Source organism: Pelodiscus sinensis, chromosome 19 (assembly GCF_049634645.1).
Source record: "Pelodiscus sinensis isolate JC-2024 chromosome 19, ASM4963464v1, whole genome shotgun sequence".
Taxonomy (NCBI): domain Eukaryota; kingdom Metazoa; phylum Chordata; order Testudines; family Trionychidae; genus Pelodiscus; species Pelodiscus sinensis.
In genome coordinates this window covers 27,028,781-27,055,277 of record NC_134729.1, presented here as the reverse complement: position 1 = coordinate 27,055,277, position 26,497 = coordinate 27,028,781, and the positions used below count along the sequence as shown (strand labels likewise).

The following is a 26,497-nucleotide window of genomic DNA, read 5'->3' as shown; positions in this document are numbered from 1 at the left end:
GATATGAGAGTGGCCACTAGGGGCAGCGAGCGCAGGGGAGAGCCGTCCTACCGAGGGACCACTAGGGGCAGCCGCACCCCCAAGGGAGTGGCCCACCAACACACCTTTAAATAGCCCCCCTGCTCCAAATCCTTCCCCCACACCGGCCCTTGGCTGCAGCACCAGAAATGGGATGGGGGTGGGGGAGAAAAGGCCCCAGGTAGCTGGGGGTGCTAAGAGGGTGAAATAAGGCCCATGCTGGATGGGTCCTCCTGCCCGAGTGCCCCTTTTCACCCACAACCCTCACTCATGCACGCCCCCACTCCCAGCCTCCTGCACTCCCCCCCATTCCCAATGCCTTGCTCTGAGCGCTGAACCTTCCCCCCCACCGCCAGCCCCCTTCCCCAAAGGACCCGGGCAAGACGGGTAAGTCTGCTAGTCAGATATAGTGGTAAGTCAGATCCTTGTGAAACAAGACTCATGTGCAGTAATTACTGACTTGGTCTGGCTTCTGAAGGACCTTTGTAGGAACAGGTAAGTTTTGCCCCTGCACAAAGGGGGACCCGTTACCGGCTGTTCATTTGTAACGGGTGTTTTCTACAGATGATATCAGATGTGGCAACACTTTGGCGACCATGGGACATTTCTGCACAACAGGACCGGAGATAAGTCCACAGAAGTAGCAAGAAAAATGTAGCTGCCTGCCATGTCCATTTACCGTCGGTTACGTGACACCCCTGCCCCCAGCGCTGGAGGAGCCAAAGAGGCCGTCTCCACCCCCAAAGCTAAGAGAGCAGCCCCGAGGGAAGATGGGAAATCCAAGGGGAGCTATGTGATTCCACAAAACTAACCCCTCACTCTTGCGGGCATGGTGAGAAACACAGATGAGGGGCGTCTGAGCGAGGACAGAGAGGCCACGAGGCAGGAGAGGAGGAGCTAGAAGAAGGCTCAAAGGCCTGAGCCAAAGATGACCGTGGCAGCAAGTCTGACGTCCGTGACAGAGCAGAGGGGGTGTGGAACATCCTCCGAGAAGGAGACCAGAGCAAGGTTGTATCAACCCTCCCTCCCGCCTTTAAGGCTTAAATCTGATGCAGCAGGTGACTTTTGGCATCCTCTGTTGAACCTTCACCCATGGGGCTAGGAGCAGAAGATCAGTTGAGCCATGAGACATACGCCCTGGCCGGCCACCACCACGAACACAGCAGCGCCACAATGTTCCTCCCCCCCAGGGACCATCGTGGTTGTCCGTTGAAGGACGGCGCGTCGCTGGCAGCAGACAGGTCAGATGCAGCACAAGGGTTTCCTAGAATCTTACATGGGCCTCACTTCTCTGCAATCGCTGCAGCGAAGTCCCGCCCTGAAGAAGCCTTGCTCGGTCAGGTCAGGCCACCCGAAGGCTGGATGCCACCCGGCAGCATGATTCTGGGGAAACCACGTTGCGGATGCTCCTCCAGACAAGAAACAGAAACCACCCATGGCCCTCCAGCTAGGAGACGCATGCCCTCCGACGCAGGCCCCGGTGCCTTCAGACCAAGATCAGGATCAAGGCGCTCCAGAACTGCTGAAGGAGAGCGGAGCCACCCACCTCGCGGCTGGTGGAAGATTCTCGGTCCCACCCGCTGGCAGAGTTTACCCATACCATCTTTCAAGTGGGACACCTGCCCGAAACGGCCACGTTTCAGCCATTTCTCAGGGAGCCAGCCACGGCCAACTCTCCCGGCAGATCCACCACCCGCCAGGTGCCAACCCCCCCAGTCTGGGGGCAGATACAGTAATTAAGGGACTGGCGGAGAAACGCTCTTAGCACAGATCTAGCTCCGTCCATGAGCTCGGATCCCCTCGGGGCAGGGGAAGGGGGGAGAGGCATTTGTTTTTTTCCTAGCAGCGATACGATTCCCTGCCTAGCATAACATGCGCCCCGCAAATGATCTTCTCTGATTAACACGAGAGCTTGCCGAGCGCGCAAGGTCTAAACCCCAGAGCACCGCGCCTCGCCAGGAGCAAAGGCTGCAGCTGGGATGTCAGCTGTGTGCATGAGGAGGAGGATTAATGAAGGCAGAATTATTTTTTTTCTGGTTTGCTACAGTTTGTTAATATTCTTGCTCGGGGAAGAAGGGAAAAAAAGGCTGTAAAGTGAGTCATGTCACGTACCCGTCAGCTGGCTAATGCCTCGGCCTCTCTCCCTCCCCAGTGGTGGGGTGTGGTGGCCTCTCCTACCAGGCTCTTACCTGCTGCTATTCTACGCTGCAAGGTCATTGGCCAAGGCACCCCCGGGAGGCATCAGGCATCCAGAAGCAGATGGCTTGGTGGAGCATCACCGTGTCAGCCTGGACCGGTTCCATCGGCAGGGCTCCGACAGAGAAGCCAGGGAGACCTGCCTGAGGACATCGCCCGGGCTCACTCGTCTCCCCCAGCTGTGCCCTGGAGAGGAGTATCCCAGGCCTGAAGGACATTCCCCGCAATGCAACCCTGCCGCGGGTCCTTTCCACTCCCGAGTGCCTGCAAGAGCCGGAACTGCAGACGCCGAGAGGCTGGATGGTGGGAAAATGAGATGGAGCCCCACAGAGGTACCCTGGGTCTCCCACCAGGAGATCTGTCCTGCAGCCACGCCCCAAGGTCAGACGGTGAGCGGGAGGGAGGGAGAAGCCAATGAACTTGAGGTGAGAACTGGACAGAGAACAAAGTGGCTCTGTCTGTGTGTAACTGGAGAGCCAGGCCGCGGCCACGCTGGACACCCAGGGCTGCCCTGTGCCAGCTGGCTTGGGCGTGGGACAGCGGCAGGAAAACTGCCGTGTGGACGCTCAGGCTCCGAATCCAGCCCAAGCTCCGGGACCCTGCAGCCCAAAGGTCAAGACAGCAGCTTTGCAGCCCCCAGCCCCATGAGCCTGCATCACCAGACCTGCTGCACCGCGAGCGTCAAGGGCAGTGCAGACATACCCGCCGTGACCATCTGCCCGACACGCCGGAGAACACGTCCTTGATCCTCCCCCTTTGGCCAAAGGGGCTCAGACGCTAAGGAGCAACCCAATCCACAGCCTCCTCCCGCCTCTCCACCGAGCAGAGACAGTCCTCACTCGGACGCACGCGCCGAGGGCGGCCAAAACCCTCGAGGGGCCGCTGAAGGGCAGCCTCGCAGCACAGGGTGTAAGTTGGGCCTCCTCGGTCACTTGGCGGCGACCTGCGGGTCTGAGCCCAGCGGTTGAGGCCCAGTGGGGAGCCAGAACCAGTTCTGTGGTGTAATCGGGACGTTACAGCCGAGTTGCTGTTAGTGCTGGACTCGGCCGGGACGCGCACGTTCCCCTTCAGCGCCTCAGAATTTTACTTCAGAAAGTCGTTGTTCTTCCCTGACGCCGCAGGGTCAGCGTAACGCCCATTAGACCTTCTGAAGATGGAACGTTCTGGAGCGGGGCAGGGAGCTTTTGTGGGTCGGGGGCGGCTGACCCACAGAAAAACAGTCGGGGGCTGCACACGAGTGAGAAGCAAAGTGAGAAGCCCCTGACTGAGAAGGAGAAAAATGCTCCCCACATTCCCCTCACACACCAGAGCGTAGGGGGGCCCAGGCTAGTAGATTTTGTGTGCTCCAGCCCTGTGGGTGGGTGGCTGGGGGGCTGTTCCCCACCCCTGTTCTAGATGAACACTGGGTGCTGGTATTGTGATGTTTCAAATGGGTATTTACATCCCGGCTACGTCTAGACTGGCATGATTTTCCGGAAATGCTTTTAACAGAAAAGTTTTCCGTTAAAAGCATTTTCGGAAAAGAGCGTCTAGATTGGCACAGACGCTTTTCCGCAAAAGCACTTTTTGCGGAAAAGCGTCCATGGCCAATCTAGACGCGCTTTTCCGCAAAAAAGCCCCAATCGCCATTTTCGCGATCGGGGCTTTTTTGTGGAAAACAAATCTGAGCTGTCAACACTGGCCCTTTTGTGCAAAAGCTTTGTGCAAACGGGACTTTTGCCCGAACGGGAGCAGAATAGTATTTCCGCAAGAAGCACTGATTTCAGACAGTAGGAAGTCAGTGCTTTTGCGGAAATTCAAGCGGCCAGTGTAGACAGCTGGCAAGATTTTCCGGAAAAGCAGTGATTTTCTGGAAAAACTGGCCAGTCTAGACACTGCCCCCTAGTTTAATTTCAGTATGAAAAGGTGGCCCAAGTGGTATGGAAACACGAGGACTAGATTCAGAGGGTTACCCGGGTTAGTCTGTTTCAGCAGAAACAACGAGTCGTCCCGTGACATCTTAAAAGCTAGCAGATTTATCTGGGCATTATCTTTTGTGGGTTGGAGTCCACTTTGTCAGATGTATGGACTAGAGAAATCTGCTGCCTTAGTCATCTGACACATTGCCCCTGTGGCCTCCGAGAGGTGGAGAAGCATACGAATATTTAGCATTTATAATGGGGATTTTCTTCTCACATCACTTTACAGAGACGGGCAAGTACCATGACTTCCCATTTCACAGAGAGGGAAATCGAGGCACAGACTTAGCCTTCCCCATGGTCACATGGAAAGTCGCAGGCAGAGCTAGGAACAGAACTCAAGTCTCTGGACTCAAAACTGCAGCATCAGTCACCAGCCCATCATAAATGAGCTGTATGCAGGGGAAGGTATTTCCCACGGACAGCGAGGGGGCATAGCTGTTGGTCTCTGCTGTGTACCAGCCTTATCACTAGTGAACATGACATGACACACCCTGGGAAATCTAAAAGCACCGAACAGAAATAAGACACGGTTACCTCCGCCATGCTAACCTCTTCCTGCAGGAAGGTTAGCACTTGGTTTTTGTTAGAGAAAGTGTATTAAATAGCATCAGGATCCACACAAAACCCAAGCTCCAAGAACTCCACAAAAATTCAACTCCTAATTTTATAAAAACAACTCCTCGAAACGAGGAGTAACGGTAATTCGGAATAGGAAGCCTAGTCCGAGCTACCTAGTTCGTGCCGCGTATAGCCGCGCGGCATGGAGTCCGAACTAGCGGACATTTAAAAATGGCGGCGCCCGGCAAGATGCAAATGAAGCACGGGAAATTCAAATCCTGGGCTTCATTTGCAACTCCGGTTGACTACATTACCACCCTAGTTCAAACTAGGGTGGTAGTGTAGACATACCCAAACAGATTTATAAGGGCATAAGCTTTCATGGGCAAAGCCCACTTCATCAGATGAACTGGAGTGGAAGTTACAGAAGCTGGGGTGTAGATAAGGAAGAGGTTGCTTGTGTCAATGAAGCTAACCAAGTCAGGGTGAGGTAGCTCATTCACAACATCGGTTGTAGAGATGTGAATATCCAGAGAGGGGAATTTGCTTTTGTACTGCGTTAACCAGTTGAGATCTTTGTTCGATCCTAAGTTGATAGTGTTGAATTTGCAAGTGAATTCCAGTTCAGCTGTCTCTCTTTGGAATCAGGTTTGAAATTCCTCTGTAGAAAGATGGCTACTTTCAAATCCATCACTGAATGTCCAGGCAGGTTAAAATGTTCCCCTACCGGTTTATGTGTGTTATCTTTCCTGATGTCTGATTTGTGTCTGTTTGTCCTTTGGTGCACTGTTTGTCTGGTTTGGCCAATGCCCATGGCAGAGGGGCATTTCTGGCACCTGGTGGCTGCCTCCCGTTAGTGGCCGCGCCCCCCGACGGAGTGGGCTGATGTGGTTCAGGCCTGTGATGGTGTCACCCGGCCTGTCTACTTTGAGAATTTTTCACTAGGTGGTGTCGCGATGCACTCGGGCCCCGTGCACCTCCAGGCTTGGTGGTTCAACGCCCCAACATCTCTGGGCTTGGCCGCATCCGTCGCGAATGTAAAAAGTCTGCTAGATGGACCTTTGGTCTGAGCCTGCATGGCCGTTCTTGTGCCCGGCTCCTCTTTCATTACGAGTTAAACACGGAGGCCACAGCCTGGCTCTCTCACCCTGAGGTGACTGCTCAGTTTCCGTAGTGGGAACGCGCTTGGGTAGCATTTGGAATGGAAGCCGGGTCCCATAACACACGTGGGATTTTCCTCCGCGCTGTCCCCTGATGTGGACAATAAGGAGACACCAAGTTTCATTTCTCTGCTCAGTCTCGGTGTGATTGCTGACCTGGAGCCCAGCAAAGGCCTTGTCCTCGTCTGACACCGCGGGCCGTGACCTCCCGTTCTTCATCGTACGCTGCGCTGAAGCAATTCAGATCTTATTTGAATCAAGGGCTTGGGTTTACTCGGCATCTGGCTGCAGGATCCCTTTCCTCCAATTCAGTTTGTGTTACAGTTCAGCTGGGCGGCCCCGGGGCTCTGTTTTACATCGGCGTGCGTTCTAATTATAGGTTTCCAGTGGGGATGATTATTAGGCCTGGCAGTTTGCAGCCTATTAATCGCCCCGCTAAATTATTTTAGTCTGTGAATTTGCTTCTTCGTCTGCCTGGCCATTTTGTGTCCTGCCAAGTAGATTTTGCTTTGCTCAGACGCAGCGTTTAATCCGTAGGCTGAAAATAATAAGGTAGCAAAGCCCCAGCCAACCTCAGGGCGTCCTGATGAAGCTCACGATGGCTGCTTGGAGACAGCGGGAACAGAACACACAAACTCATTGTCCCAAAGCACAAGCCTTTGCCTTCTAGCCGAAGGAGAGCCTTCCTTGCCGCCAGGCTGCAGCCGAGCAGTGCTGAGTCCAGCCAGCAGAGGGCAGGGTACACACACGCCCATTCAAACAACGATACAAAGCCGTTTTCCCAGCCGGCCACTGTAAAGGTGGCTGGAGTAACAGAAGCCCACGCACCCCTGGCCTGGGTCACAATGGTCAAGACATCGTATAAAGCCGAGTGAGGCTGAGAGCCAGGGGCAGCCCTGCGAGAACAGGGCTGGTACGACCAGGGCCGGACTAAGGGGGGGGCGAGATGGGCAGCTGCCCGGGGCGCCAACCGATGGGGGGCACCTGATGGCAGCTGTAAGGGGCACACGGCGCCCTTTATAGCTGCCATCAGGCGCCGCGCGCTCGGCTCCCGGGGGCTGCAGTGGTCGCCCGGGGCGGGGGTCGCGTTAACCCCCGCAGTGTCCTTCCCCCCGCGGCCACAGAGCTCTGCACTGCCAGGTGCGGCCCTGGGCTGCGTGCCAGTGGCAGTGGCCGGGCCGCACACGCGCCGTGCGCCCTCCCATGCGCCCCGGGGGCAAGCCTGCACGCTTGGGGGGGGGCAGGCCCATGTGCCCTGAGGGCGGGCGCGCACATGCGCCATGCGCCCGGGGTGGCACCACCCGCCCACAGCCCAGGGCCCCAAATTGGCTCAGGTCGGCCCTGGGTACGACAGAAACACGCCTGGGCCGGGCCACAAACACACTGCAGGGGGCTGGTAACAAAACACCTCGTTCAGAGACATCTTGGTACCACCCCTGGCCCCCTCTTAGATAGCAGGCACAGGCCGACCTCGGCTCAGGGCAGGTCCAAATTGACAGCATGACGCACAAGAGAGGTTTGATCGAATCACCAGGTGCAAGGTAGCGGGTCGGGGTATCTAGGTAGCGTCAGAGGCTGGCAACCGGACGAGGAACTTGTTTGTGCCCCTGTATAACAGGCCTCTCGGAGGGGCCGTCCTCGTCTAGCCTGGGCCACGGAGACCCATGCCACCGGCTGAGACGGGTCCGTTGCCATGGACACACCTTCTCAGCCTCACTAGACGTCTGATCCAGGAGCTGGTACTGCAGGAGGGATCAGGCTGCCTCCTCCCACCCCCTCCAGCCGGCCTTGTGGGGTCGGGGGTGGATACCGGGCCCTGGGCGTGAATCCCAGGAGCGGGGACAGGGGGCAAGAGCTTCCCCTGCTCCACCTGGAGCTCCAGCTGGGGAGCAGGGTGAGAGGGGGCAAGCCCCGGCAGGAGCGCTGGGTGGGTGGGCAGGCAGAAGGGGGCAGGGAAAGCTCAGGGGCCGGAGTGGAGCCAGGGCCTGGATGCTAAGTGGTGGCCCCTGGCTCCGCCCTACGCCCCTGCAGCACAGCAACCCGCCAGGAAGAACACATCGGCTGGTGCCCACGGCAAAGGGGAGATGCTTCGAGGAGCCTACGGGCCGACTGGTGAACGACGTGGTCATTGCCCGGGTTAACGTTTGCCAGCATGTCCGGCTTCACCCCCGCCTCCTGCTTCGTAGCTTTTGTACCCAGCGCCCCTGGCCGCAGCGACAGCCCGGGAAGGACGGATCTGCGTTCCCTAGAGGGGGCATCAGCGACCGTCCTGTGGGGATTTACACACCTGTCTCTCCCTGACGGCGTGTAGGGTTTCCTGCTGTTGCCCTCCCCTCAGCAACACCGGAGGCGCAGAGCAAGTGGGGCAACAGACAAACCCCTGGGCACGCGCAGCTTTAGCACAAGAGATGGATTTACGACACAAGAGATTCCTCTTCTGGGCCAGGGCTAGCCCTTGGGAGTACCGAAGGGGCCTGTCGCAGACGGCCCTCTTAGCCACCGCCCCCCGCCAACGTCCGGAAACAAAAGCATCATTACGTTGGCAGAGCGGTGGGGTGAGACCGCTCCCCATCTCCTCCACCCAGGAAAAACAAAGCAGGAAAAAAAAAATCTACACCCTAGGGGCTGTGTCTAGACTGGCAAGTTTTTCTGCAAAAGCAGATGCTTTTGCGGAAAAACTTGCCAGCTGTCTACACTGGCCGCTTGAATTTCCGCAAGAACACTGACGATCTCATGTAAGATTGTCAGTGTTCTTGCGGAAATACTATGCTGCTCCCATTCGAGCAAAAGCCATTTTCCGGAAATGCTTTTGCACAAGAGGGCCAGTGTAGACAGCTGAAAACAGTTTTGCGCAAAAAAGCCCCGATGGCGAAAATGGCGATCGGGGCTTTCTTGCGCAAAACCGCGTCTAGATTGGCACGGACGCTTTCCCACACAAAGTGCTTTTGTGCAAAAGCGTCTGTGCTAATCTAGACGCTCTTTTCCGCAAATGCTTTTAACGGAAAAACTTTTCCGTTAAAAGCATTTGCGGAAAATCATGCCAGTCTAGACGTAGCCCCTGTGTTTTGAAACAAACCGTTTCAGCCCTCCCTGAGCTGTGGCTGCAAATGTTGCAAATACGACGGAACTAACAATAAACGCTTCTTCAGCGCAGCCAGCAAACTGGAAAATCTCTTATTTAGAGGCAGAACCAGAGCAGCCAGCATGAGACATGGACCTTGGGGCCCCAGTGCATGTGTGGAAGCAAAGCACTTTCCATTGGCTGCCCTACTTCCAGGACACTCTCTTTGCCCTGGGGACTATTTGAGTGCCTCTCTGACGCCCTCGACAGCCCCAGTGATGCGCAGTCCAACCTAGACCTCCCCCACCATAACTTGTTGCTCTGGGGCGGGGCTGGGGAGGAGGGGTCAGTGCCCAGGCTCACTGGGGAGAGACAACCCCAGCCCCTGTCTCACTGCAGCAGCTTGGGGCCAGATGAGAGGTGCCTCTCCATGGCTGCTGTAGCTCCAGTAGGCTCACTGGGGTAGGGGGGCAGATCCAGGTTCATCTGTCCCCTGCACTCCCCAGCCAGAGTGAGAAATGCAGCAAACTGGGCACTTTCCCCTCACTCCCGTCCTCATACGAATGGGGGGGGAGGGGGGGTGGAATGTTAGTAGCGGTTAAACAGCTGTGGCATTTCAGCTGAGACGTGGCTGCGTTTTGGTGGCCAGGACGCACTGGCTGGGTACGTGGGCATCACAGTGTCAAGAGCGGTTTAACAGCCTTCAGGAAGAAAGCTGGGAGATTGTACATGGGAGATTCACATGGGAGATTGCATTCCTAGGACAAAACCACTTTTTCCTGGGACCTCAATGTAATATTTGGCTTCACCCTTCATTCTAATTATTTTCACTAGACACCCTTTCTATCCATCTCAGTGCGCACTGGCAGTGAGAAAAGCAAATAGAACGTTAGGAGTCATTAAAAAAGGGATAAAGAATAGGACAGAAAATATCTTATTGCCTCTACATAAAACCATGGTGCGCCCACATCTTGAATACTGCGTATGGATGTGGTCGCTTCCTCTCAAAAAAGATGTATTGGCATTGGAAAAAGTTCAGAAAAGGGAAACAAAAATGCTGAGGTGTTTGGAACGGGTCCCATATGAAGAGAGATTAAAAAGACTTGGACTTTTCAGCTTAGAAAAGAGGAGACTAAGGGGGGAATACGATAGAGGTCTATAAAATCATGACTGGTTTGGAAAAAGTGAATAAGGAAAAGTTATTTACATAGTCCCACAATATAAGAACAAGGGGTCACCAAATGAAATAGGCAGCAGGTTTAAAACAAACAAAAGGAAGTTTTTCTTCACTCAGTGCACAGTCAACCTGTGGAACTCCTTGCCAGAGGATGCGGTGAAGGCTAGAACTTTAACAGAGTTCAAAAAAAAGCTAGATAGATTCATGGAGGTTCAGTCCAGCTATGGCTATTAGCCAGAATGGGTAGGAATGGTGTCCCTGGCCTCTGTTTGTCTGGAGGTGGGTGACAGGGGAGGGATCATGTGAGAATTACCTGTTGTGATCCCTCCCTCTGGCATTGGCCACTGTGGGCAGACAGGACACTGGGCTAGATGGACCTTTGGTCTGACCCAGTTCTTACGTTCTTATCCCCCTCTAGAATGAAAGCTTGCCCAAAGCAACGCATTTTTAATAAATAATACTTATTATTAATAATTAATAATAGCACAAATGTCTCAAGCAAAATACATACAGAACAGGGGCCTATTAAAAAATCCATGACAGACCCGCATTGCAAAACTGACATTTAACGGATTCATTGCGCTGCAACCCACCAGCTCCATGACACAACACATTCCACCCCGGCGGCACGCCGCTTTTCGGTGACAGCACTCCGGTGAAGGCCAGCCGGGAGCGCGGAACAAGACTGACACTTCTCAGAGCACCGCGTGGAGGCGGGTCGGAAATTGCCTGCCGCCTCTGAACTTGGTGGCAAATTGGCGGCGGCTTTTACGTTCAAGTGGGCCAAAGGGAAAAGCAAAGAGCCGTGGGCTGGCACGGAACGCAGACTTTCATTAGCGCTCTCCTTTGATTCGGCTCTCTGGCTGCTGTCACCCAGGCGGCTTTTTCACTCATCTTGGCGGATTCCTCAGAGCTCCCTCCTCTTGAATTTTTCATGCTTGGCACTCTGCAGAGTCGGCTGGCAGCCGCTGGAGGACATGCCAGCGAATCGTATGGAAGAGCAGAGACCGAACCCCGCAAGGCTCATATGCTGGCTGAAGACACCCACTCCCTCTTTAAAGAGGAGACGAAATCTAGGAAGAACCCGACGCTAATGATCACAAATACAAAAGGGAAAGGATCGACCAGCGGTGTTAATGACGGCACTGAATGCTCCAACCAGCTCTCACATGTATAACCCCGCCCATCCTGGCGGGATGGAGTATTTCAACTTCTGCAGTTCCCGGTTCTGTACCCAAGTGGGCAGAGGTCTCGATCTTTTCTGCCTTTTTATTTCCATGCTTTTGTCTGCACAGGAGAAGGGGTGCCGAGGAATACCACGGAGAACCGCAATTTAGTGTAATTTCAAATGCTGGGCTGATTTTTTGAAGGAGGATGGATCTGTACCCGAAAATGGCAATTTTGCCACAACCATGTTTGTAGAAATCTGACGGGAAAAGCAGTAAAGGACGTTTAAAACGACAGCAGACATGTAGGGTTTCCAGATGGTTTCAACAAAAATACCGGACACACTTGCCATGACATCACAATCGACATCCCATCTTAGGGTGTGTCTAGACTACTGAGTTTTGTCGACAAAACTATACCTGCGTCTACACTACCGCTGAGTTCTGTTGACATAACGTCGTCAGAACTCAGCAGTTTTGTCGACGCTGGTAAACCTCATTTTACGAGGCATAACACCTTCTGTCGACAGAGTTCTGTCGACAGAAGGTGTTATTGCCTGTAGGGTTGTGTCTAGACTACAGGGTTTTGTCGACAAAGCAGCTTGCTTTGTTGACAGAACTGAATGTGTCTAGACATTCTGGGTGTGTCTAGACTACATGCCTCCGTCGACGGAGGCATGTAGATTAGCCAGATCGGCAGAGGGAAATGAAGCTGCGATTAAAATAATCGCGGCTTCATTTAAATTTAAATGGCTGCCCCACTCTGCTGATCAGCTGTTTGTCGGCAGATCGGGGCAGTCTGGACGCGACGCGCCGACAAAGAAGCCTTTCTTGATCGGCACAGGTATGCCTCGTGAAACCAGGTTTACCTGTGCCGATCAAGAAAGGCTTCTTTGTCGGCGCGTCGCGTCCAGACTGCCCCGATCTGCCGACAAACAGCTGATCGGCAGAGCGGGGCAGCCATTTAAATTTAAATGAAGCCGCGATTATTTTAATCGCAGCTTCATTTCCCTCTGCCGATCTGGCTAATCTACATGCCTCCGTCGACGGAGGCATGTAGTCTAGACGTACCCTCTATGTCGACAGAAGTTTTGTCGACAGTATCTGTCGACAAAACTTCCGTCGACAAAACCCTGTAGTCTAGACGTACTCTTAGTTACAACACACTTGACAGTTCTATTTTCTCAGTTTGTTTCCCGAACAGAAAGCTCAAATTCTGGACTGTCCGGTTCAAAAGCAGATACCTGGCGACCTTATAGACAAGTTGCAGCAGCATTTAGGGTACTATTTCCATTCACCTGGACACAGACACAGACACTGTCTGTCTGTCTCTGTCTCTGTCTCTCTACTTTACCCAGCATGCTTGCTGCACCCAGAGCAACGAAGCTTTGCCTCATGATCCAAGCTGGAATCGTTACCCTGTGATCATTAATGACCACAAGGGGAAGGCCTTGGCTTGAGATCTCCCTGCAGCCCCGGGCTGGGCTGTTGCTGGCCCAGCGGCCCTGAGCCCCCTAGCGTCCGGCGAGTCCTGGGGAGGAGGAGGAATGCAGTTCCCTTTGCAGAGGGGCCTTGCTGCTGTGCTAGGTGCCGTGCAACGGGTTTCGGGACACTGAGGCACAAGTGGCACTGGAAGAGTCGGAATTGTATTTCCTCCATCTGAAGACAGGCCGGGGGCCAGACGGGCTTTGTAGGGACCAAGGGTCCCCGCCGTGTCCACCCTGGATGGTCTCACCGACCCAGGTGAGAAGATGTTGATTTCCCTGGGGAAAATCACACCCTTGGCAATACTACACAGATACACGCATACGGGTAGGGTTTTGGTTTTAGTCTAACTCCTGTGCCTAGAGACATGGGGGGGGGGGGGGGGGGAATGTTGGTGGCAGATGGGTGATTGAATGGAGAAATCTGCCCTGTACTTAGACTCCAGTCTCCTCGGTGTCGGTACGTCCGTGCCTGGTGCTGGACAGACAGTGCTCAGCAAAGCACGCGAGGGGAGGGGCTGGCTTCTCTGACACGGCCCTTTCTCCTCCGGGCTTGGCAGCTCGGTGGGAGACCGAAGTTCTGTGGGAACCCAGCTCTTACTTCCCATGGAGCTCGAGGCGTTTACAAAATAAGAAACCTGCCTCCCGTCCCACTGCTACTGTCTGGAAACATTCCAAGTCGCTCCTCCCTGGTGCTTGTGGGGCTCTGAGTCAGGGTCTCCAACCTCTTTATGCACCGATCACTTTGTGATCCAAGATCCCCCGCACACCCAAACACCCTTGCTGGGCCTCCTTACGCCCCTTCTCTGAGGCCCCTGCCCACCCCGTCCTCCCTTCCCCCATCCTGCCTCCCTTTCACCAGGTTGGGGCCGAGGGTTGGGGGCAGGCTCTGGTCTTGGATGAAGGGATCTGGAGCGGGAGAGGGGCTCTGAGCTGAGCTTGGGGCAGGCAGTTGGGGTGGCAGAGGGAGTTCTAGGGGCAGGCTCTGGGAGGGTGTTTGGATGCAGGGGTGCTCGGGGCAAGGGCAGGGCTTGGGGTGCAGGAGGGGTTCATGGCTGGGCTAGGGTTTTGGGATGCAGGCTCCAGCTGGGCCCTGCTTACCTTGGGTGGCACCTGGGGGTGGTGCTCACGCCTGCCCTGGCCCTGCACCGCTCCCAAAAGCAGCCAGCCAACTCCCTCCCAAGTCCCGTCACGTCCCCTCTCTGCTCTGTGGAGATGGGATACAGGCTGGGAGAGGGGGCACCCTGACATGAGCTCCTCTCCCCACCCTCCCCTGCCCTGCCCAGAAAGCAGGAGGCTCCTGAGGGGGCAGGTGCAGGGCAAAGGGCAGGAGATGCACAGCAGCGGGGCAAGGAGCAGCTGAAGTGTCGGCCCTTGAGAGCTTCCTGGCCAAACCAGTCGGCTCACCCGTCAGAGGCTCCAAGATCTACCAGTGACCTGATCTACGGGCTGGTGACCACCGCTCTGAGTGGAGGGATGCATCCCCGTGGTGTGGACACATGCGTTCGATTTTGTTATTTTGGGCATTATTAACTCGATTTAATTATTTCGAAACAGCTTCCTCCTGTGGATGTGGCCTTCGCGGACAGCAGGGCCAGGTCTCTGCCGCCGCGTGTCACACAGCCGCGTGCAGACCAGCGGTCTCCGTCCTCACGCACGGGGCTCGCCCAGCCACCCCGCTTCGCTTACGCCTAACGTGCTGCCGCCGGCCCGCCTGTGTGCTGGGCGCAGCTGCAATCCTGGGAGACGGGAGCCAATCCGCGCAGACGCATTTCCTTGGGCTCTCAAATAAACCGTACGGAGCCCTTAAAAAGAGCCTCCCTTGAAACCCAGCCGAGAAGGCTCAGGAGCAGGGATGTAAGTGACTAGTCGTCTACCTGAGAAGCAAATACTGCTTATCGGCTCGTCGAGTAACGACTAGTCCCCTCCCCACCCCCCGGCTGCCTCTATCAGAGAGAAGCAGCAAAGGGGGAAGCAGGAGACGGTGCTGAGGGGTAGCCGGCTTAGAAGCTTGTTCCCCCCAGCACCGTCTCTGTGGAGGGCGGGGGAGGCAGAGGCCTTCTGTGCCTCTCTTTGCCAGGTAGAAGAGCTGTGGGTAGCTCTTGTACATTTCAAAGGGAGAGGCACAGCGGGATAGCGAGCACCCTAATTGAGTAGTCGATAGAAATTCCTTCAACTATTCGATTAGTTGATTCATCGAAATTTAACATCCCTACCCAGAAGTCCAATCACTGCTCCTCACCCAGCCAGCCAGAGCCTGGACTATCTCTTTCCAAGGTCTCCCCTTGGTTTATTGCTTTTCCTCCTCTTTTTTCAAATCTCAGTTATAACCGTCTCTCCCCCTCGCCTCTTTATTTTACTGCCCCTCCTGCAACTTGCTCTACAACCCTTTCTCCACCGCGCAATGCCTTTGCACAAGACTGTCATTAATTATGTCGCACTTCAATTGCTCTTTTCATACAAGCATCTCAACGTGCTTAACAAACATTCGTTCATTAAGGCTCACAGCCCGGTAGAGAACTATTATCTCTCTATTAAAAAATTAGCATCAGTGATTAATCAAGGGACTGGTTGGTACAAGAGCAGTGAGTGGAGAAGAATAAAAAGGCAATGAGAGTGGCTAGCCAGCAGGAAAGAACATGTAGACACTACAGAGCAAGAACTATTATATCCATTGTACAGACGGAGAAACTGAGGCACGTAAGGGACATGACTTGGCCAAGGTCACACAGTGGATCAGTGGCGGAGTTGGGAATGGCACCAAAGACTTCCCTGAGTGGCCCACAATGCTCCTCTGGGCCATGCTAGCGCTGTACAGAGATTCAGATGACAGGCTGACAGCAGATCTTATAGAAAATTCTGCCCAGCTACCATGGGAAGCTGTACTGCAGGAGTGGGGAACCTAAGGCCCAGGGGCCGGATGCAGCCCCCGACTTGCCCGGATCTGGCCCCACAGCTGTCTTTCTCCTTCTCGGCCAGGGGCCACGTCAGTGAGGGTTTTGTTTGGTTTTGTTTTGCTTCTCACTTGTGTGCGGCCCCCGACTGATTTTTCTGAGAGTCAGTGGCCCCCGGCCCCCCGAAAAGCTCCTCACCCCTGTACAGTCCAGTAGAACAACACCATCAACTTCGCGCAAAGTTTAGGAGACAGAATTTGCATAGCGACAGGACCAAGGCTGGGTCTCGGGTGACCCCGAGTGAACTCCGTCCAAAGGCTACGCCGCAGACACCCTGCAATCAACGCCGCATGCTGGGAAGGGCAGTGGGGAGAAAGACACCTTCTAGACAACTCAAATCGCCACTAGTTACAACAGTGGGGTGGGCACGATGTGGAAACCTGAAGCGCTTGGACGTCCGTGGCAGTACAGATCTCCCCGGCACCATCTTCCAGACCGTTCCCTTCGCCCGGAGATCTCCTGCACTCAAGCCAAAAAAAACCCCTCCCCAATCCCCCTCCCCAAAACAGACGAGGGTCTGAGCACCCCACTCCGAGGCTCAGAGAGCCAGCTGGGTCATGCTGACGGAGCAGGAGTGATTCGCGGGTCAATGAAAACCAGATGCACAGAGCTGCATTCATTCCAATAGGGTCGATTTCAGACCTTTAAACATCGAGCGCAAATCCTGCCAGAGGCCCTTGTCCTTCTATGCACTCGGCTCCCCAATGACACGTTCCATTCGGGCCTGTCGCGCTGCCCGGAGGGGTCGCAGCAGGGATGGGTAGAGGGCCTGACAGCAATAGCAACAGTGCTAATAAAGTCAGACCCTTCCAAGCACATTTTGAAAATGCCTGTTCCATAAGCTTCCCATGAGAAGGGCCAGGCTGCGCCAGACCTACAGTGCAACCAGCCCAGCATCCTGAGTCCTGACAGTGGCCAATGCCAGGTGCCCCAGAGGGAACGAACAGAACAGGGCAGTTATCAAATGCCCAGCTTCTGGCAGGCAGAGATATAGGGGTACCCAGAGCATGGGGTTGAGTCCTTGAGAATCTTACCTAATAGCCACTAAGATGGACCTAGCCTCCTGTTTTTTAACCCAGTTATGTTTTCCACCTTCATGACATCCCCCAGCAAGGAGTTCCACAGGTTGACTCAGCGTTGTGTGAAGAAAGACTTCCTGATATTCGTTTTAAGCATGCTGCCTCTTAATATAATTGGGTGCCTCCCGGTGCTTGTGTTACGTGAAGGAGGAAACAACATTTCCTTATTCGCCTTCACCACGCCAGTCAGGATTTTCCAGACCCCCGTCATATCCCCCCCAAACTGTCCCTTCTCAGTCCCAGTCTCGTTAATCTCGCCTCATACAGAAGCCATGGCAGAGCCCGACATTTCTGCTGCCCTTCTCTGTGCCGTTTCCAATTCCAATATTGCGTTTTTGGGACGGCGAGACCGCCCCACGGGTTTACACCAGGTATTTTCTGTCCTATTCTTCAGCCCTTTCCTAACCATTCCTCGCGTTCTCACTGCTGCCGCCACCGAGCAGACGTTCTGAACGAACCACATGATGTCTCCATGGTCCCTTTCTTGAATAGTCAGGAGGCTTCACAGCTGCAATGAAACCATCTCCGGGAGAGCATCAGCTTATCGGTTCAACTCTCACATCCCTACTGTGTATACAACTTTTATACTGCAGCAAGGGAGGGTTAGGTTGGACATTAGGATGGTTAAACACTGGAATAAGTTGCCTGGGGAGGTTGCAGAATCTCCATCTCTGGAGATATTTAAGAGCAGGTTGGACAGACACCTGTCAGGGATGGTCTAAACCAGTGTTTCTCAATCTTTTAAAATAAAGTTCCCCTTTAAAAAAGCATTATAAGTACCTCCAGTACCTCCAGTTTTCAGACACAATATTTTTTTCTACCATTGCAGCACATTTGTTTAAACAATTGAATTATAGCTGGGCAGGCGATGACATTTTTGGGTGTAACAAGTACCAAAATAATAAAGGGCTGTGAAACTTAAAACAAAAATTCAGTTTTCTCCAAATTTCAGTTGTGTTGACGGACCCCGCAGAATTCCCTCGAGTACCCCGAAGGGTACTCGGACCACGGGTTGAGAAACACTGGTCTAGACGGTGCTGGGTCCTGCCGCGAGGGCAGGGGACTGGACTCAATGACCTCGCGAGGTCCCTTCCCGTTCTAGGATTTTAGGGTTCTATATCGAGTACGATGCATTTATCTGGGGTTCTCGTCCCCATTGGGCTTGTGCTCCTGGGGGCTGGCAAGTCGGAGCCCCCCAGAGGCCGGGGGGTTCTCACCGTTGTTCTGCTTGGGGCTGTTACCCCAACTCGGTGTCTTGGCTGCGGCAGACCAGAACTTCTGGCCCAGCAGGGCAGGGTGGTGGGGCGCCCTGGAGGGCAGGCAGGTGGGCTCAGTGGTATGATCAGCCCCAAGGGGACCCGTGACCCAGCCTGCCGATCAGACTCCGGGATAGGGAAAGAGAGACCTGCTGTAACTAGGTCCCAAGAACCTCCCGAGGGACGCTGGGCCCTGCCGACGAGAGCAGAGGGAATGTGCCCAAGACCTAAGACCTGCCAACCCACGGCACATTCCTGTCTGAGTGCCGAGGCCGAACCAACGCCGGCTGAGTCGCACCAGCGTGAACGGGAGAAGAACTTTGGCTCCCTGAACTCAGTGGACTCATTTCTGCAATGCCAAGCACCCAACCCATGACTCATCCCCCCAAATCTCGGCAGTAGCTTAAAATCTTGACTTTTTTTAAAAGAAGGAAGAAACGTGGGGCCCTTTTCATTTGTCGTTTGGTTTTCGAGCCTGCGGGGGGCTCTCACGTCACAGCTGCCAAACAACCACGATGGCTGGAGTTTAACTTTCTTGTTTTTAAAAGACTCCGGCGGTTCCCCTGCAATCTTCTGGGGCCTTAAGACAGACGTTAAATAGCTCAGGGTCTGCAATAAGAGTGTTAACAGGAGTGTTGTGAGCAAGACAGGAGAAGTCATTCTCCCGCTCTGCTCTGCGCTGATCAGGCCTCAGTTGGAGTCTTGTGTCCTGTTCTGGGCACCACATTTCAGAAAAGATGTGGAGAAACTGGAGAAGGTCCAGAGAAGAGCGACAAGAATGATGAAAGTTCTGGAGAACATGAGCTAGGAGGGAAGGCTGAAAGAACTGGGCTTGTTTAGTTTGGAAAAGAGAAGACTGAGAGGGGACATGAGAGCGGTTTTCAAGTATCTAAAAGGGTGTCACAGGGAGGAGGGGGAAAATCGCTCTCCTGGCCCTCAGAGGTCAGGACAGGAAGCAAGGGGCTTAAACTGCAGCAAGGGAGGTTTAGGTTGGACATTAAGAAAAACTTCCTACCTGTCAGGGTGATGAAACACTGGACTAAATTGCCAAGGGAGGTTGTGGCATCTCCATCTCTGGAGATATTGAAGAGCGGGTTGGACAGACCATGGGTTCCCAAACTGGGGGGTGTGCCCCCAGGGGGGGCGTGAAGACATTCCAAGGGGGGCGCGAGGCGATCCAGCCCCCACCTGTCAATCCCCCCCACCCCAAGTTTTGCTGACATTTTTGTTTTTCGGCCTCGGTTAAGTTCCTTTTTTTTTCTCAACAAGTTTTGCTGCTATTGGGGACAGGGGTGTGAGGGTTTCTCAAAAATCAAAAAGGGGGCGTGATGCCAAAAAGTTTGGGAACTTCACTGCTGGGTCCTGCCGCGAGGGCAGGGGACTGGACTCGAGGACCTCTCGATGTCCCTTCCCGTTCTAGTGTGCTAGGATTCTATAATAACACTCTAGTCTGGCATCCTCAGGACCTAACTGCCCAACCATAAAACTCACCAAACCACAGGAAGTCAAGTCAACATTGTCTGGCAGCATCACTGACTCTGCTGCTCTCTTAGGAGACATTTAATGGTAAATGACAGTGCAGAACATGGAAGGCCAGGCCTAGGGGCTGTAACCAACTCTGCCCAACCAGAGCTTCCCTGGGACTCAAACCCATGACTTTGTCCTCCCCAGGAAGGAGCCCTATCCACTAGGCCAGGCAGGAGCCTGGCCCAGCACCACAGGAAACTTGGCCACACCCATGATAAGTGGACATCCGGCTCACTAAAATCCTGCCGGGCCACGAATGTGGCCCAGCCAGAGAAATTCAACTTGTGGCGAGCAACACATGAACACACTGTGTTCTACAATATTACCACCCCAGAGTCAATCTTTGACTTGGCGTTTCAGCTTGAGTTTAAAATTCATCTCTCTGTGCCATCTCCTTTCCAGTGGCAAGAGGCAGTTTCCCTCCTCAGGTCTTAATGAGCACCACAGAAATGTCTATGAATAAATAAATTAAATTAAATGAAAGCAAAATCAATCATCAGGCTGTCACACCGGCAGCTTCCCATCGGGTTTTTAATTATCCTTTTAGAATCGGATCGAAGGACACAGTTCCCATTTCTTGGATGCAATTAACTCGTTCGCGTACGTACACAAAGTCATCAGACGCACTTTCCTATCGCACTGACGCTGACGTTCTTTTAACTCTAAAATGCCAAGCTACTGTGGGACATACAATAATACTTCAAACCATCTCTTTATGTCTGTGCAGCACCTAGCACATTGGAGAGGCAGCCGCTCGGCACCCCCACAGTTCAAATAATCAATCACCGCGGCTTTTGTTTCATGCAGGAACAACGAGGAGTCCTGTGGCACCTGATAGACTAACAGATTTATTGGAGCATAAGCTTTCGTGGGCAGCGACCCGCTTTGTCAGATGAACGCGGACACACTTCAGCGGTAAAGTTGAGCTCACGTCTCATGAGAGAAAAGATTCAGTCTGGGGCTTGTCTGTCTGGCATCATTCAACTCCCTTTCTCTTTTCTGAACTGAGACAATCATAGGAAGTGGGATTTTCCTGAACCGAGAGGCTATTCTCCTCTGCTGCTGGTTTCTCCCAACTGGAATCAGGCTACGGAGGACCAGAAATAGCTCCGTTGATTCAGTCGCAAGGGAATTCCCAAACTGGACTTGATTGATGGGCCGGCCTGTCCAGCAGCCAGGATCTGGTGAGGCCGAATTCCAAATCACCCAGGAGTGTGTTAAAACTCTCATATTGGCAACAAAGCTGTGCAGTGGATTCAGACTTTTCCAGCGCTCAGGCTGCTCAGATCTACCCGCAATGCACTTCATTTCGCAAGACTGTCGGACACGCTGCAGGAGTCTGATGTCGGTTTATGCCCCGAAAGATTAAGGCTGCTGGCTTTTAACAGTCACTCTCTGGGGATTGTTTTGGGGTGTTTTTTCACTCTTAACAAACTTGCTACATTTTGAAACAAAACATCCTTTCCAAAGGAAAAGCTGGGATGTGCCATTTCAAAATGAACTCTCTTGACTTTTTAAAAGAAAGCTTGGCTGAAAATATTCAGTGACTTTGACCTGACTTCATGAGCTGTTTCAGTACCCTGAAAAATACATTTTTAGCAAATCTGCTATTCACTGAAAATATGCTGACCAGCTCAACATCCCATTCATACACATTCAACGTTTAGTCCTTTTCTGAATCTCATTCCACCATTTGCCTACCAATATCCTACAGCAGTAAGTTCCACATGTCAATTATACATTGCAAAAAGAGAATCCATTTAAAAATTGCTCCCATTTCATTTAATAGCGTGTCCCCTTCTGGATAAAGGATAAACAGAAGTTCTATTAAGCCTTCTCTGTACCATTCACCTAGGTGTGCTCTCACTCCTCCCCTCGCCAAATTAGCTTGAGGGTATGTCTACACTTGCAGCCTATTTCGGAATAGGGCTGCAAATGGGGGCATTTGGAATTGCAAATCAAGCCCGGGATTTAAATATCCCCGCTTGATTTGCATCTTCCCAGCCGGGTGCCATTTATTTATTTATTTAAATTTACAAGCCTGGAATAACTGCCCACGTCTACATGCGGCAGTGAAACAGGCATTCCTCCTGCAATGAGGTTTAACTATGGCTTTATTTCGAACGCCTGTTTCACTGCCGTGTGTAGACACGGGCAGTTATTCCGGGCTTGTAAATTTAAAAAATGGAGCCCGGCTGGGAAGATGCAAGTCAAGCGGGGATATTTAAATCCCGGGCTTGATTTGCAATTCCGAATGGCTACATTTGCAGCCCTATTCCGAAATAGGATGCAAGTGTAGACATACCCTCAGTTTGTATGTGCATGTTGTTTTGAGACATCAAGGGCTAAACGTAATGAAAATTTTAATGCAGAGACTCTCCTTCCCCCTCCCCTCATGGCTTCTACTGTTGTTGCCCTCCCTGCCATGTCTACACTAGGAAACTATTTCGAAATTACTAAATTCGACTTGATAACTCCCAATTTAAGAATATGGAACTAGCGTGTCCCCACTACAAGGAAGCCTCAAAATGAGACCAAGGCAGGATCTGTGAATGTGGACGTGCTACCTCCACTTCGAGCCCCAGCATGCATGGGGAGTAATTAGTTCGACTGACTCTGGGGAGGAGCTATTTCTAAATAGCGGCACTGGAGCGGCCACACTCCCGCTGTTTCACAATAACAATTTCAGATAGGGTCGCCAGGTGTCCGGTTTTGAATGGGACAGTCCAGGATTTGAGCTTTCTGTTCGGGAAACACATTGAGGCAACAGAACTGTCGGGTGTGTTCTAACTAAGATGGGATGTCGATTGTGATGTCATGGCAAGTGTGCCCGGTATTTCTGTTGAAACAATCTGGCAATGCTAATTGCAGGATTAGCGTTACGCCCTGCGGAAAGCAGGAGGGCAGATTTCGAAGGAAGCGGCTCATCATTTCGAAATTACAGGCCTGGCAGTAGGGACGCTCCGCTTATAAATTTGACCTAAGGGGTAATTTCGAAATAAAGTCCTAGTGAACACCGGGGCTGTGGGACATTTCAATTTCTGCTGTGACCAAAACCACATGCAGTATTCCAGGCGACTATCAACCAGAGCGCCACAAGGCCAGAGCTCAGATGGGAGCATGTCCAAGCCGCCGGCGTGTTCAGGACCCTCCAGGCAGCTTGGACATGCTCCCATCTGAGCTCTGGCCTCGTGGTGCTCTGGTCTTGGGGGGAGGGCAGTTGAACGGGGGGTTTCCCCCTCAAGGAAGAGGGGACAGATAGGGTGTGGGCATCCCTGAAATGCACTGGAGAGGCCAGGACAAGAGGCAGCATCAGGACGCTGCTCCGGGCAGTTGGCTGAGAAGTGGAAGAGCCAAAGCTTGGGCCCAACGCCATTGGTCACAAGGCGAGACTAAGCCAGAGCTGGAGCTGGGGGAAATGGGGATTCACGACATGTTCCAGGTCACATGGGGAGCCTGCCACGGACTCAGGGCCCTGGCCAGTGCCTGAACCACAAGACCATCCTCCTCTCCCACTTGTGGAGAGTCACCGCGCCACTGACACAATTGCAGGGAGACCACGGCCACGCCCTGCCACTCGGGCGCCAGGGGCTGGGGAATGCGAATCTTGGGCATCTATTCGCACCTCCCTCCCACCGCCACTCGGTCCTGCTTTCCTAAGGCTTCCAGCAAGCCTTCCTCGCCGGGCCTCTCCCCGGAGATCCCCTCTGGGACCCCGCGACCACGCTCACCAAGGCAGAGGAGCCCTGCTCCGCATGAGGAAGGGGTCCCCCGTAATCCCACCAGGAGAAATCTTCCGGCACTTTCTCTTTAGCCCAACGCTTCCTCTCCTCCACCCCCGAGAACGACCACGGACGCACAAGCCACGTGACGTTTGGTTCCCTTTCCCCACCGCCAGCACGAGTGACTGTGGGACTCCGCCAGGCCTGAAGGAAGGTGTGTGTGTGTGTGGGGGGGTGTTTCTTGGAGTCGGCCCCACTCCCCCAGCCCCCCCAGGAAAGAGCCATTCAGTTCCTGACTTCTCTTCCCCGCGGGAGGTCCAGATGAGAGTGGACACCTGCTGCCAGCCACGGGGCCTCTCAAACATCCGGCCCTTTCTGCCCCCTCCCTCCCCCCAGTGTCCCTGGGCACATCTTTCTGCAGCAGGAGGGCAGACGCTGTTTCAAACTTTCTTTGGGCCTGCAGGGCTCAGGACGGGCGCCTCCCAGAGCCGGCAGGTTCACAACCTTTCACGCTGCTTTCTGGGTTCACAGACCTCAGGGGACTTTACCAAACTTTTACCCCACCGCTCCCCACTCCCGGGCAAGAGAGTCCATGTATGACTAAAACCAAAACCAAACAAAGGCCCGCCCAGGCGAGACTCTGAGCACCCAAAACTCCCCCAAATCAGACAATACATCTGCCAGCCCCCTGCGAGAACCAGAGAGCACAGGAACTGGGTTGGCCCCAACGGGTTTCGTACGTGTGGCCATGTCTCCCTCTAGTGGTGGACTCCATCAATTTGAGCAGCCAGTGAGGTCAAAGCAATGGAGCTACTTAGTTAGCACAAGGGTGTGGCTGGTGGATGCGGCAGGTCTCAGGTTCACTAGCCAAGGAGGATGGCTGAGGCATATGTGACGGAATTGCGGCACCCGATCGTCTCCAGGCACTTACCCACTCGGTCCCCTCCCTTTTGTTCAATGTCTCTTGCTCCGTATTGCATTTTCCACCCTCTTTAGACTCTGCTTCTCACAGCCTCTCCTAATCCCACTCCCTTTGCTTTGGGACCAAACCCAGGATCTCGGAGCGGAAGCATTTTTTAAGGAAAAGGAGGCGGAAGGGAGAGGAGACTACAGGCCGGAGGGGAGGGGGGGATTGGAAAGGGCTCAGAAAAAAAGAGACACAAGAAGGATTCAAGGCTGGAAACCAGCCTTCTAGTGAAAGGTCTCGGCGGGTCCGTCTATGCAATTTACTGGAGCGTTTACTGGAGTTTACTCGTCCAGTTCTAGTGTTCTGTGATTCTATGAGTCTACTCGCCCGGGGCAGAGGTTTCTGGAAGCAGACAGCTCTTTCCTCTAGCAGGAAAAGGCACAACGAGAACCAATAGCTGGGCGATGACTCTAGTGTCTAGAGCAACGGAGGTCACATTTTGTTAGCAGCGGGAGGGAGTGAACTGCTGCCACAACTCCGGCAGGGCCTCGGCGGAGTCTCCATCACTGGGAACCTTTGAAGCTACCCTGGGTGTCTTTAGGGAAAAAAGCTACAGCTCAAGAGACGTTCTGGCTGGATGCAGACGTTTCTGGGTGAGGCTCTCTGGCCAGGTCAGAGGCCCCATCAGGTCCCCGGAGCCTTCCCATGGGAGCGCAGCTCTCCAGACAACCTAGCCTGGCCCAGCCCTGGGGAACTCACTGCAGAGCACAGTCCTGTCCCACACAGCACACAGGAGCGGGAGGGGAGGTTCAGCGGGGCAGTGGCCCAGCTTTCGGGCGCCCGGGCAATCCCAGACTGGGTTAATGCTGCGCCTCCTCCGACGCCCCGTCTTCTTCCTAGCCGTGGCGCCCCCCCACCCCCCGACACGGGGCTGCCCCCTAAGCCGGGCACGCAGGGGGCTGCTCAGGAAGGGGCCAGGCAGAGCTGCCGGGTGCAGCTTTCAGACTGGCGGGTGCCCAGCTCCGTCCGGGATCGCAGGGGCTCATGTGATGCTCTGAGGCAGCCCAACCCCTGCTCAGAAGTGGGGGGCCTGGATGCCAAGCGGGGTCCCTGGGGGGCATCCCACGAAGGGCAGAGAGGGAGGCTTGTTGCTGACTGCAGCCCCCTTGAGTTTTAGGGGAGTGGGAGGCAGCCCCTGCCCAGCGCTGGGGACGATTTGCATCCTGCAGGAGCCAGGTGAGGAGGGGGAGGAAGCAGGGAAGGAGAAAGGAAAGGGGGATAGTGAGGGGGGGAGGGACCCAGCCACCCCACAGCCCCCGGCCACAGGCTGCTCCCGGCTCTCACCCCACGGCCAGGGACAGCCCAGCTGTTTTAACCCCAGGTCCCCACAGCCCGGCCCTGCAGCACGGGGCACCTGGGGGCGCCTCTCCCTGACGCTGCCAGGCTCGAGGAGAACCCCGCGTCCCCCGCAGCGCGCCCGCCCCGCGAGCCCCCCGCCCGGACCCGTGCGCCCCCAGCTGCGCCCCCGCCCGGACCCGTGCGCCCCCCAGCTGCGCCCCCGCCCGGAACCCTGCGCCCCCGCCCGGACCCGTGCGCCCCCCAGCTGCGCCCCCGCCCGGATCCCTGCGCTCCCCAGCTGCGCCCCCGCCTGGAACCCTGCGCCCCCGCCCGGACCCGTGCGCCCCCCAGCTGCGCCCCCGCCCAGGGACCCTGCGCCCCCGCCCGGACCCATGCGCCCCCCAGCTGCGCCCCCGCCCAGGGACCCTGCGCCCCCGCCCGGACCCATGCGCCCCCCAGCTGCGGCCCTGCCCAGGGACCCGCACTCACCGCGGCGGCTCGCCCGGGCTGCCCATCCTGCTCGCCGGGGACAGCGGCTCCCGGATCCCCGCAGCCCGGCGCCGCATGGGCCACGCCAGCGCCGGGGCCTGGGAGCGCAGAGCGGCTGCAGCCCCGGCCGCCTGCTCGCGGCTGCTCGCTGGGCTGGCCCTGCCCGGCGCTGCCAGCCCGGACTCGCCAGGAGGGGCCCGGGCGCCTCGTCAGAGCCCCCGCCCGGGCCCCAGGGGAGGCTGCGGATGGTGGAGGGGCGGGGTGTAAAATCGCCTGGTCTGAGACCCCGGGGACAGCGCCGGGACTCCCAGCAACAGGGGACCCGCCCCGGCCAACAGCAACCTGGTGCGACGCGCGGGGCTTGTGCCCACGAAACCTTCCCCCCACGGGCGTCGTTACCGGGGCTGTTCGCATCGCTCGGCCCGGCCTGCGCAGGGGTCTCCG

The 26,497-nt window shown here is 54.9% G+C and overlaps 1 protein-coding gene across 2 annotated transcripts in view; it reads right to left on the bottom strand.

The window, feature by feature from the left end:
* LINGO3 (leucine rich repeat and Ig domain containing 3) overlaps positions 1–26,262 on the bottom strand; it is an 89,199-nt gene extending 62,937 nt beyond the window's left edge. The window contains exon 1 of one of the 2 annotated variants that reach the window (XM_075903186.1): positions 26,054–26,262. The gene's annotated coding sequence lies outside the window, so the exon portion shown is untranslated. The remainder of the gene's footprint in view (positions 1–26,053) is intronic. The other variant, XM_075903187.1, reaches the window with a different exon arrangement.
* Between the last annotated feature and the right edge of the window lie 235 nt (positions 26,263–26,497).